Below are 13,655 nucleotides of genomic sequence, written 5' to 3' on the forward strand. Positions count from 1 at the left end.
AAAAGAAGTTCCTGCAGCAGAGTCTCGAGAACACCTGTAATCTTACCAGATTGCGTAATCTTACATTATATCATGTAAAATTACAGGAAATTGGTATTTGGTGTATGGAACCTTACAAATTTTCTTAAATAAAAAACCTTTTCCCTTTTTTAAACAGACCTGTTCTGTTAAATTGCAGAAAACATCCTGTTTTATGAATTTACAGAATGATTATGTTATTGCTTTCTACAAAATATTCTTTTTTCTGTAAAATCAGGGTTTTTTGTCTCGCCTGCATAGCAGAGCGAGACTATAGGCGCCGCTTTTCCGACGGCGACGGCGGCGGCGGCGGCGGCGGCGGCGTCAACATCAAATCTTAACCTAAGGTTAAGTTTTTGAAATGACATCATAACTTAGAAAGTATATGGACCTAGTTCATGAAACTTGGACATAAGGTTAATCAAGTATTTTCTGAACATCCTGCCTGAGTTTCAGGTCACATGACCAAGGTCAAAGGTCATTTAGGGTCAATGAACTTTGGCCAAGTTGGGGGTATTTGTTGAATTACCATCATAACTTTGGAAATTTATGGATTTAGTTCATGAAACTTGGACATTAGGTTAATCAAGTACCACTGAATATTCTGTGCGAGTTTCAGGTCACATGACCATGGTCAAAGGTCATTAAAGGTCAATGAACTTTGGCCGTGTTGGGGGTATTTGTTGAATTACCATCCTAACTCTGAAAGTTTATGGATCTAGTTCATAAAACTTGGGATATAAGAGTAATCAAGCATCACTGAACATCCCCTGTGAGTTTCAGGTCACCAAACCAAATCAAAGGTCAGTTAAGGTCAATAAACTTAGGACATGTTAGGGTAATTGTTGAAGTGCCATCATAACTTTGAAAGTTTATGGATAGAGTGAATGAAATGTGGACATGGGTGTAGTTGACAGTCTTAAGTCTCCGTTCAAGTCATTTATGGTCAATGAACGTGGTATTATGTCATTATATGAATGATGTTTTTGTGAATGATTATTTTATAGTAGTTTTCAAAGTTAGCACTGCTGCTATATTAAATTGCGTAATGCAGGCGAGACTGCCAGAGGCGTTCCACTTGTTTAAACAGTGTACAAAAATATTTTACATGCACATTTTTGCACATTCATCGTTACGTGCAGTAAAATGTCGATTGGAAAAAATATAGGCCTTTGTACTTTAAGAGTAATATTTTAAGGAAAATCGAATATAAAATATAGGCCTTTGTACTGTAAGAGTAATATTTTAAGGAAATGCTTGTGGAATTCTTGGAGCGGATACGCATTTTTCATCAAGCAAATAGGCCTAATGCGATCGCAAAGTACGAGCTGAAAAATATTTGATTTTAAGACCTGAAACGGAACACTTTAAGCACTTTTTTTGTAATCATGAACAGGAAGCGCATTCAACTATCTAAACGATAATACACTGAAAATGGGGGGTATTTTAAAGAACTGTTTGTAAGAAGTCATGAAGAGGATACGTATATCACCAATCAAAATGCAAGCGGCAAATGTACTGCTTTGGTATGTAATCCTGAACAGGGTTATTTGAGGGTTGTTTGTATAGGAAGTCGTGAATAAGATACGTATCGCATTATTCAAAATGCGAGCGTGCAGCGCGAGCTGAAAACTTTTGATATTCAGATCTGAAAACATGACATTTTACAGGGCCCTGGGAACGATTTTTACAGGGGGTGCTGAAGTAAAGTAGACAAAAAAGGGATTTCACAACAAAATCAAGGTCATCTTGGCATTGGCGGAGGAAGCCAAAATTTGTAGGTGGGGCCACAAATTTTTTTTGACAAGCAAAACAAAAAAAAAAAAAAAAAAAAAGGTTATCAACAAAAAACTAAGGGGGGATCGTCCCCCCACCTAAAATTCAGGTGGGGACACGTCCCCCCGCTTCCGCCGCCTATGCATCTTGGTCTCGAGAAATGAGAAATTTCACAAACAAAGGAAAAAAAAGGCCTTTCAAAACAAAAAAGTTTCTCCATTTTTTAACACCTACCAGAATTCCAGGGGGTGCTGGCTGCCTATATATATTGAGAATAACACACGCAGCACCCCCAGGAAAATCTTGAGAAAAGCACCCCGCTTCCCAGGGCCATGATATTTTACGCACTTGTTTTATAATGAAAATGAATGAAAAGAATGCTTATCTCAAACAAAATGATTACAGCTCAAAACTTACTGGATCTGTATCTCATTAAACAGGCATTTTTTTCACTATCTGTCTTTACTGCCTTTTTTTTTCTATTTTTCAATCCTCCTCCATATTCGTCCTCCTTTTATCCTACATTAATTGGAACCAGTGTACGTCTTATCTAGTATCAACTTTGTATACGCCTATATGATAAAAGGGCGGAAATACAATATTTGCAATAAATACATGGGTTTCGATCGGTATTCTTGGTTGGGGGGACGATTGACACAAATGTTCTTGTGGATGGGGATCTTTCAACATTACCCCCACTAAAATCACAAGTTAGGACATTTGGGAGTGGTTGATATGCATGGTGTTCTTGGAAATTCCTTCATTGTTGCAGTGAACTGTACTTATATAATTTTTTTGAAAATTCAATTTGTGTTACAAGTAAGCCTATTTTAACTCATTTACGAAAGAAAAAATGACAAAAATTGTCTGGACCATGTACAAAGTGATCTGTTTATTGAGCATGATGTATACAACTTCTCTCTTAAATCTAACCCGACTGGCAATATCTTTTTTCTTCTTAATGCATGGTGATAAAATGCAGATTCGGACAAATTAAGACTAGCACAAATTACAAACTGTGTGGCTTCTCGTGCGCCATCGGGCTTACCGTCATTCCTTAGACGATTTTAACCCTGGATTTTAACATATTTTAAATGCTTTATAAGTGCATGAAACAAAAAACAAACATAAAAACAATCAAAACTCAACTGTCATGTTATGATATTCAAAAGGGTTGTAGATTAAATGGGACAAACACCATGCACTTGGATGTGGGGAGGGGTAAATCTGAGAAAAGTTATTTGTACTTTTTCAAGATCTACCCCTCTGGGATTTACGTCCATGGGGGTTTCACCGTTTATCTTGCCACCCTTTTACTCCCGTTTATTTTTCCACCCTTTTGAATTAATTGATTTAATAAAATTGATTTATTCACCACTGGTGGGATGGAACACCCTATCAACAAAAGTTGTTTTTCGTCGGGGTCCTTTTATGTCATGTGTTAAAAAATATCATATACATAAACATTTCATACTTTTTCATCTTGAATCTCCACCCATCTGTTTAAAAGTCCTGGAAAAGAATGTTTTTATTTAATAACAATATACACAAATTGCGAGGGAAACAAACTGATTGATGGCATACTATAATCATCACTATGATCATCACGATCAAACTTTTCAATTTTTCATAATTATTCTAATTTTTCTACCCTAAATTATTGGGGGATGATAATACAGGCCACCCCCCCCACTTGAAATATTGGGGGGGGGATATATCCCCCCATCCCCCCCCCCCCGTGATCGACACCCATGAATAAATATATTGCGAAATGTTGCAAAACTAGGGAACAAAAAGTCCCTGTCTACTTTAGTTATTCATCTTCTCATATTGACCGACGAGAAAAAAAATGTATCGAGTACTTGACTCTCATATCTTTATCTTATTCAGTCAATTTGAACCTAACATTTGTTAAAGAAAGAAATGCAAATACAAGAGATCGAAGGTTGTGATTACACAAGGGTTTCCTGTCAAGAACCTTGAATAATGTGTATTCTCGTTATTTGCCGCATTGGAGAATACTGACCGAGTTGGCCCAAAATGTGAGACAAAAGTCGTTTTTTATTAAACATGAGTTTGCATTTTATTGTAACTTTGCATGGCGATACGTGATGTTCGCATGACCATACACATGGGGGAGAGTGACAGGGGCAGCTGCCCCCATGAATTTTTAAAGCTTGCATGTTTAACTGATAATTTCTACAGCATTCACCAAAATTTTGCACGAAATCCTTCAGTTCACGTTAATGTAAAGGCACCCTAATGACAGACGCGGTCACTTCGTCCCCTCGCTTTCAAGTTTCTTAGATATTTTTTTACGCGTCTAAATTGCCCCGCCCCCCCCCCCCCTTCCAAGGGAAACATTTCTGCGTACGGCCGTGGATTATCGATCACCTTAATCAGATTTTGTTAATAACACGATTGATTTTAATCTCGCGCGAAGACTGGAATTCCTATAATCTTCATTGATATGAATTCGGACAAATTAAGACTAGCACAAATTACAAACTGTGTGGCTTCTCGTGCGCCATCGGGCTTACCGTCATTCCTTAGACGATTTTAACCCTGGATTTTAACATATTTTAAATGCTTTATAAGTGCATGAAACAAAAAACAAACATAAAAACAATCAAAACTCAACTGTCATGTTATGATATTCAAAAGGGTTGTAGATTAAATGGGACAAACACCATGCACTTGGATGTGGGGAGGGGTAAATCTGAGAAAAGTTATTTGTACTTTTTCAAGATCTACCCCTCTGGGATTTACGTCCATGGGGGTTTCACCGTTTATCTTGCCACCCTTTTACTCCCGTTTATTTTTCCACCCTTTTGAATTAATTGATTTAATAAAATTGATTTATTCACCACTGGTGGGATGGAACACCCTATCAACAAAAGTTGTTTTTCGTCGGGGTCCTTTTATGTCATGTGTTAAAAAATATCATATACATAAACATTTCATACTTTTTCATCTTGAATCTCCACCCATCTGTTTAAAAGTCCTGGAAAAGAAAGTTTTTATTTAATAACAATATACACAAATTGCGAGGGAAACAAACTGATTGATGGCATACTATAATCATCACTATGATCATCACGATCAAACTTTTCAATTTTTCATAATTATTCTAATTTTTCTACCCTAAATTATTGGGGGATGATAATACAGGCCACCCCCCCCCCCACTTGAAATATTGGGGGGGATATATCCCCCCATCCCCCCCCCCCGTGATCGACACCCATGAATAAATATATTGCGAAATGTTGCAAAACTAGGGAACAAAAAGTCCCTGTCTACTTTAGTTATTCATCTTCTCATATTGACCGACGAGAAAAAAAATGTATCGAGTACTTGACTCTCATATCTTTATCTTATTCAGTCAATTTGAACCTAACATTTGTTAAAGAAAGAAATGCAAATACAAGAGATCGAAGGTTGTGATTACACAAGGGTTTTCTGTCAAGAACCTTGAATAATGTGTATTCTCGTTATTTGCCGCATTGGAGAATACTGACCGAGTTGGCCCAAAATGTGAGACAAAAGTCGTTTTTTATTAAACATGAGTTTGCATTTTATTGTAACTTTGCATGGCGATACGTGATGTTCGCATGACCATACACATGGGGGAGAGTGACAGGGGCAGCTGCCCCCATGAATTTTTAAAGCTTGCATGTTTAACTGATAATTTCTACAGCATTCACCAAAATTTTGCACGAAATCCTTCAGTTCACGTTAATGTAAAGGCACCCTAATGACAGACGCAGTCACTTCGTCCCCTCGCTTTCAAGTTTCTTAGATATTTTTTTACGCGTCTAAATTGCCCCGCCCCCCCCCCCTTCCAAGGGAAACATTTCTGCGTACGGCCGTGGATTATCGATCACCTTAATCAGATTTTGTTAATAACACGATTGATTTTAATCTCGCGCGAAGACTGGAATTCCTATAATCTTCATTGATATGAATTTGGACAAATTAAGACTAGCACAAATTACAAACTGTGTGGCTTCTCGTGCGCCATCGGGCTTACCGTCATTACTGATGACCTTTTTTATCCAAATACGACCTTTCAAGGTTTGGTGATAATATGGTCCCCTCAGTGACGCAAATGTGACCATTTTGGATATTGAACATTGTTACCATGTTACATAGTATCGAATGGCAAGTTGTCTCTATATCATTTCATGTGATAATTTTTCTGCAGCCGGGTCCATTTAACTGTAATTGCTATAGACGGCCATCATGAGTAAAAGTTAATTATAGCGATTATTTACTAGATCGCTTCACTCGCTTGCGAGTTTTTTTAGAATCAGTGTAGGGCCTACCATTCCCCCAAGTCAGTCCCCTCATTCATTTCCTTCATTACACCATTGATCTGCTTAATGGAAAAATTGTAATAAAAATGTAAATATGCAAGACACAGAGTTATGTATTTCAGTCCGTATCTCTTCCTTATTAAGTCTTGAGAGTCAAAGCACCTCCCACACCCCACAATAAATTATAATTATATATTTGTTAAAAAAAATCAATACGACTTAAGGGAATGTTCACCCTGAAAAAATACTGTGAAAATAGCAACAACAAAAAATATTGGTGAGGGTTTGAGGTAAATCCAGCAAATATATCAAAATTTATTAGAATTTTTCTGAATTTATAGAATTAAATGCACACAGCAAAATGCAGAAATTATATCAAAATAGGATAATAAATAACAAAGTTATTGAATTTCAATTTTTCGCAATATTCTGTGAAAACAGTTATATGCACATCGTCATGAATATTCATTAGGTGGACTGATGATGTCACATCCCCACTTTCCCTTTTCTAATGTTATTACATGAAATCATAATTGTTATTTATGTGTGAATAATGTTTGCCTTACAATGAAATAAGTTGTAGCAATGAATATCTTATACACTAAATCAGTTGTCAATACAAATTTGTTTAAGTTCTTGGAGGAAATTTTTTTAATAAACCTAATTTCATATAATAAAATACAAAAGAACAATGGGAAAATGACATTATCAATTGAATATTCATGAAGACGTGCCTTATTTCGCCGGAACATGCCAAACTTAGTGTCATAACTTTGTTATTCCTTGTCCGATTTTGATCATATTTTCAGATTTTCAGTGACTTTTCTTTATCTATTCAAATCATATTTACTTCAGCCTTGAGTACCCCTTCAACAGGTTCATTTTCTATCAGGCCAGGACGAATAATGAAAATTTCTGCTCGAGCTTTGAAATTTCCAAAAGTTTTAGCTCGCGCTTCGCACTATTTAAAATTGGTACTTATGGGTTCATTATACATTTGTGTTGCTTTGTAGGAATTTTTAAAGCTAAGAAGTGACTGTTAGCACAATCCCTTCGAAGAAACAAACAAAAATAATCTTCGAGCGGCCGATCAGGGAAAATATGGGTGAAAAAAATCGCCCCCCCCCCCCCATTTGGCGAATTTCAGCATTTTCCGACAATTTGCGCGCTTAGCTCGAGCTCACTCATTATGAAAGATGATCATATTTTGTATAATAATTTATGCGTGTTCTTGCGTGCATCTGAGAGCACTAATTTTTAATGTCACTCTATCATAATTATGGTTATTTCTGTTCGCTGATGCCCGTTATGCCCACAAAAGTATATACAAGTGCATCGTTAAGAACTGGACAAGCATCTGACTTTATACTGTCACCAAATAAAAATGTCTGTAACTCGAATATTGTTGAAACACCTCAGTGTTTAAAATACATTTGTCGTCAACTCCTCACATGGGGTTAAAGCGGGCTGATACTAAGCGGGTACATTTACAGCACATGTATTTCCGAACACGTCCCTGCCAGAGCTTTTTTTAGTTTAATGGTTCTCTTTAAGATTATATTAAACCCATAGAGGTGGATAATTTATCCACCTCTGTATAAACCTCGAAGGTATCATTTACAAAATGAAAGAACGCTATTCAGAATCCAAGCTTGTTGCTCGCCGTGCAATTTGAAACAATGTAGAGGTGTTTTTGTTTGATTTATGACAGTATGATGAATCCATAAATTAAACAACCTAAAAAAGAAACGGGAAAGCAAGTTGAAGGACAGACAATAGATTCCATAACGATTCACAAAGGTCATTTCCTCATATTTGATTCATCATATTTCACGCGCAGCTGACTACAACAGGAAACACATTCGGTCTTCCTGTGTAACATGTATAAAATCTACTCTATTTCGCTTTACTATACTAACAGGCGCGGTTATAGACTACTTTAAAAAGGGATTTATTATCATTGTTATTATTATTTGGGGGTGGAGCTTTAAAATTGTCATGTCACTACAAAGAACATGGCCACCATGGGGATGGGAGACTATGGGTATTAATATTTGTAATCCCAGTCCGTCTCCCATGACCCCGTTCCGGTGATAAAAATGATTTATGTTTTTATGCAAGTAAGCGTAGCGACAGAGCGAGAAAATTTGAAACTTAGATAATATATTGTGGAGTATACATAGCGACATGACATGGAATACTACATTGCTCAATAAATCTAATGACATAATTGAATATCTTTATGTTCTACGGAATTAATGTATTGCATTCGATTTTTTTTTTATTGGGGTATAATTTGTTCTTTGTGGTAAAAATAAATCCCTAGGGGAGGGGGCTTTATAGCCCTTAAAGTCCCCTCCTCGTTTAACCGCTCCTGCTTTTTTTAAAGCATGATCTCGTTGTTATTGGATAATTATGACATCTTAATTGTAATCCTGGCTATTTCAAGTCTAATCATTTTAATAATTTTGCTATATATATATATATATATATATATATATATATGTAAAGTACAGTCTATATAACGAAAAAAGTGATTTAAAATCAATGATTCATCAAATATATTTTTTCGGGGGCGGTGACAGCTAAGAATAAAGATTTTCAAGGGAACTGCAAGAGTAATAAGTGAACTGAAATCATGTTTTGTTTAAGGCCAAATACACTGAAACAATAATTTGAACACAAAGAATAAAGCACATCCCAGTAGATACAAAATGGGACCACCGAATTCAACCTCAATCAGCTTATCTTATAGCATTTTAAAAAGGAGGTACATAGGCCTACAAAGTATAATGAAAACATTACTTACCACAGTAAGCTACAAATCAATACTTCTTTGGTCCAACAAAGTATTTTTCGTTGAAAAAAAACATCCGTACCGAATTCTAAAAATGTAAACGCTTGTCGATATTTATCATGATCAAGCTAACAGTCATTGATACCAATCAATGCATCCATCCGTACATGCAACTATATAGTGGGACCTGCTAAATATACAGTGGTTATTTAATCAGTCGTTCTGGGTGTTTTCCATGTTTGCAAACACAATCAACTTGATATGGAGTTCCCCTTTACATCAGAAGTAGCCTAAATACATATGAAGGCACCGTTATAATAGATAAAGCGTTCCTGGAAAATCTATAGTGTTTAGTCTAAACCCAAGTCTGTAATTGGTATATTCACCAGGTATTCCTATCATTTTTTTAATCATTGGTTTGTCTACAGCATTATCCATTTTCTCTTATTACCTTATATTAAGACGGCGGAATTACGTATTTTCGTGGGGGGGGGGGGGCAAAGCCCCCAAAATGCACTTAAATGTTGTCAAAATGAGCATTTTGGTGCAGAAGGATATTTTCACCATTGATCATCATCTGTGTGTTTTGTAATAATCAAGTTGAGCAAAGTTTTTTAAAGTGATTTCTGATTAATAAGATATATATTTCAGTTTCACTCGCTTTTTGGTCAATTATGGTACTGATCAGTGATGTGTCCAAGTCCAGTCAGTCCGAGTCCGGCCTTCCGAGTCCGGCATGTCCGAGTCCCGAGTCCGAGTCCGGCGTGTATACGAGTCCGGCACTTGTGCGAAAGTGAGTATTATGTAATCAATCAGAACATGACCGTACCAGTTCAGTGGGTCGTATGCAGATTTTTTTTTGCTTGGAGGGGAGGGGGTACCGGTAAGACGCGTAAACTTTTTCGGAAAAACTTGAAAGCGAAGGAACGAAGAGACCGAGCTTCTTTTGCATTTTGTAATGTGCACTAGAACTTCAAAAATATCATGAATTTCACCATGCTTTCAATAAGTCATAAGTAGTGTAATATGTTACCATGATACCTAAATTTTATGAAAATTATGAGTTTTAACCAAAAGTGAAGTCAGATATAGTTTTTTTTGGGGGGAACAATGGAATTTTCAATTTTCAATAATTTTGATAATTAAATATTCAAGTACAAACACTGCCTGAAACGATAATTGGCAAAGCACGAGAAGATTGAAAATATTGCAGGTCAATGGAATAGTGTATCATTGATGGTTCCAAATAATATTTACAACATTTTCATGATCCATAATAGGGGCAGCCCTGATTTTTCCGAACCTATTCTTGGCAATGTCCCGTACGACACATCAAAATGCCAAAGTTTTTCCTACAATTTTATATTTGATGAAGCAATTTCACAATATCAGTTTCTCTGTCTTTGTCCCATGGGTGATCGATTTATCCCATTAGGATCTAATTACTGCCTTTCATTTTTCAATAATTGTCCTATTAAAACTTGTCCCGTACGACACACAATATATATATAATATATTCATATTGAAGGTATTCTGTATATTACCAATTTGTCATTTGATTACAATTCGTAATTATTTGTATAAACTTACTGTCTTTGTATTATCACCTGGTAATAATAACGATTATTATGTTTTATGTATTATTCATGTATACTAAGATTGGGTGCCTTTTACTTTGTACATTTTATTCATGGCACGGCCCCAATGCAAATCAGACTATGTATCTGTTTGGGTTTTTTACCGTGTGAAAATAAAATTTATCTATCTATCTATCTATCTATACTGCATTTAATTGCAGGATTTGGATTCAGAAACTATAAATAGTAGACCTATTTTAATTTAAGTAATTGATTTGACATAAAGTGAACTGAAAAAGTGCTTTTTTTATCTTCATAGAACATGATATAGGTGATTCTAACCATTTTAATTGACTTCATGTAGGCGTATTCTTTTGTGAATCCCTTCAGCTAAACTGGTGATTTTCACTGGTCTGAGCAGGTTAATTTCTTTGTCATTGAGCATGAAAAGAAAACCTTTATTGTTTCACCCTAGCCTGGAAGATGACTTCCTCTTGCATGCTAATGTGAAATTATTATAAGATGTAAAAAAATATTTTTGCATATCAATCATCTATTTGGACTTCCCTTGATGATCACTAATTTTTTATATACAGTATTGAATCTCCTTACTTTTTTCAAGTTGTAAAAAAAAAATCTGGAAAATAAGACAAACCATGTTGTTCCAAAAAAAATCTGGAAAATAAGACAAACCATATATGGTTTCATGAATTGCAGAAAGGTTTGAAAATGTAGAATCGCATTTCTTTAGAATTTTTTTTTTGTGGAATGACAAGTGACAGTTGTGACATATATCATGTTTATATACATTTTATATGAAAAATCATATCATTTTAGCCCCATAATTTACACAAACAGTTTCATTCATTCATTGTTTAAATAGTGTATTAGAAATCATCAATTAATTCACTAAAATATAACTTCACACAAAACCTCAAGTTTTTTAGCTCGTAAAAATGCTGTAAACCATTGTATATTACCCATCATGAAAAATGATAAGATATTGCTCACGATTGTATATATTAAGGTTACTTAATTATATTGTCCTGTATGACTACTTATTAAAAGACTTTTCATTAAAAAAAGGAAGAATTTAGGGGCAATGCTCCCCTTCTGATTGATAAAAAGTTCATTGTTTTATTCAGGCTGTCCAGTACAACACGCAAGTGCCTGTTCAACACACGTGTCCCGTACGACACATTATTTTGTTTATGATATATTGACAGAAATATTCAGCCAATAGCGGTTTCTAACATAATGAATGTCTTTAGTTTGATAGGATTATCATTATCATCAGCCAAATAAAGTGATTGAAGAAGTCAAAGAGACATTAAGTAAGAAAGTTTGGCTTCAATTTAGAGATGTCCCGTACGACACATTTTGAGTGTCCCGTACGCCACAATGTTCTCAAAAATGATAATTTGCTTTATTTATTCATGAATAATTATTTTGCTTTCCTTCATAGATGTGTTTGTTCTTGGGTAATTAAATATCAATTTGAGTTCAGTTTCTATGAAAATTATCTGTCCAACTCACAGACTTAAGAGTACAAACTTGAGGTTTCTAAAAAAGCCACTTTTTCTGCGTCCGTACGACACATTACTATTTTAAATCTGTATTATTCAGGATGTGAATTCAAGTCATGTTAAGTCTTGGTTTTCCTAACACTCTGGTAGCACTTGATGGTCCCCTTTAGTTACTGGAATATTTTTTGTTTTTCTTGTCAAAAAATTGTCAAATGTTCTCTAAATGTCCCGTACGACACGTATGGAATCACCCCATTGAGGATTTCATGCAAACTTTTCAGGCGCGTATCCAGCATCAGATCCTATACAAAGCATTTCATGGGCCCAATAATTGTATGGGGACAACAGTGACCCTCTTATGCGTGTGCATGGGCCCATACATTTCTTTGTCAATTATAGTTGATGCTGGATACGCTAGTGCTTTTGGTAAATTTTGTGAAAATTTTCAGTAAAAAAATGTGAGTTTTCGAAATTTCGGGGGGGGGGGGTGCGTACCGCCATGAATCATATATATATATATATTTATATATATATATAATATTTGAATGTGAAACGTCCTTCATTTAATGCAATATTTGGGCATAAAGACAAATAGTTATGTGGGGAAGAATCTGGGAGTAGAAATAGTTGATAAGTTATTATGATGCCACAAAATGGAGCAAAGTCATTAAAGTCACTTAAATGACTTCATAGATTTAAAAAAAATATAACATACTTTTGATCGAGAGCTAGTCAAAACTCAAAAGCAACACTTTTCGACTAATTTCAAAATGAAAGGCACAATGCGCCCATGTATTTACAACTATTCGCCCTAATACCTTGAAAACTTGTGCGTAATGAAGACATGACGAATGGGACAAAACTTCTAAAAAGCCAATGATGCGGGCGAGCACAAACTTTTATTTTCTTTTGTGTCAAAAAATTATAATTTTTGATCGATTTGACATAAGACCCAGAATTAGTTTTATATATTTCATCCTTCCCTTTCTTGGGGGGGGGGGGTCCTTGGCTCCCAATAAATTCACTGAAGCCCTCAGTACGCCAGTGCTATTGAAAAGGGCCGAGGTACTACATGAGTTTGGTAGCCTATACAATGCGTATCAAAAAAAGTTTACACTTAGAAAAAATCCTGTAAAATTATACATTTGTAATATCCTGAAGATTTTTCCACATTCGGATATTGGTGCAGATCCATTTAACCAAATGACGATATAACTGTCGAAAAATATTTCCGCTTGAGTGAGCACCACTTACTTTTGAAAAGTTAGTGAAAAATGATTTGCGCAGAACTTTGAAATACTTATGCGAATAAAAGTAAACCTTAATCATGAAGAACACGTGAAATTGAGCTAGTAAAATTGATTTGAAGATATCTTTTACCTTTTTAAACTTGTTTCCTTGTCCAAAACACTTCAAAGAGTGCATTGCGCCCCACCCCACTCCCCCACAAACCGAGGCCATCGTGACGATATTTGCTTTACACTGAGCTGTGATTTACATGAAATGGCTTGGGCTTGATTTTGAATTTGTTAATCATTGTCAAGCTTGGAAAAGTGTGGAGAAACAAGTATTAAATGAAAAATGAAATGTAAACACACTTTCAATGATAAAACTTGTGAAAAAATGCTGGAGATGTCTGATACAA

The 13,655-nt window shown here is 35.4% G+C and overlaps 1 protein-coding gene across 2 annotated transcripts in view; it reads right to left on the reverse strand.

The window, feature by feature from the left end:
• LOC129272419 (uncharacterized) overlaps nt 1–9,209 on the reverse strand; it is a 38,209-nt gene extending 29,000 nt beyond the window's left edge. The window contains exon 1 of one of the 2 annotated variants that reach the window (XM_064107587.1): nt 8,920–9,209. The gene's annotated coding sequence lies outside the window, so the exon portion shown is untranslated. The remainder of the gene's footprint in view (nt 1–8,919) is intronic. The other variant, XM_064107588.1, reaches the window with a different exon arrangement.
• Between the last annotated feature and the right edge of the window lie 4,446 nt (nt 9,210–13,655).

This window comes from Lytechinus pictus, chromosome 12, assembly GCF_037042905.1.
Source record: "Lytechinus pictus isolate F3 Inbred chromosome 12, Lp3.0, whole genome shotgun sequence".
NCBI classification, from domain to species: Eukaryota; Metazoa; Echinodermata; class Echinoidea; order Temnopleuroida; family Toxopneustidae; genus Lytechinus; species Lytechinus pictus.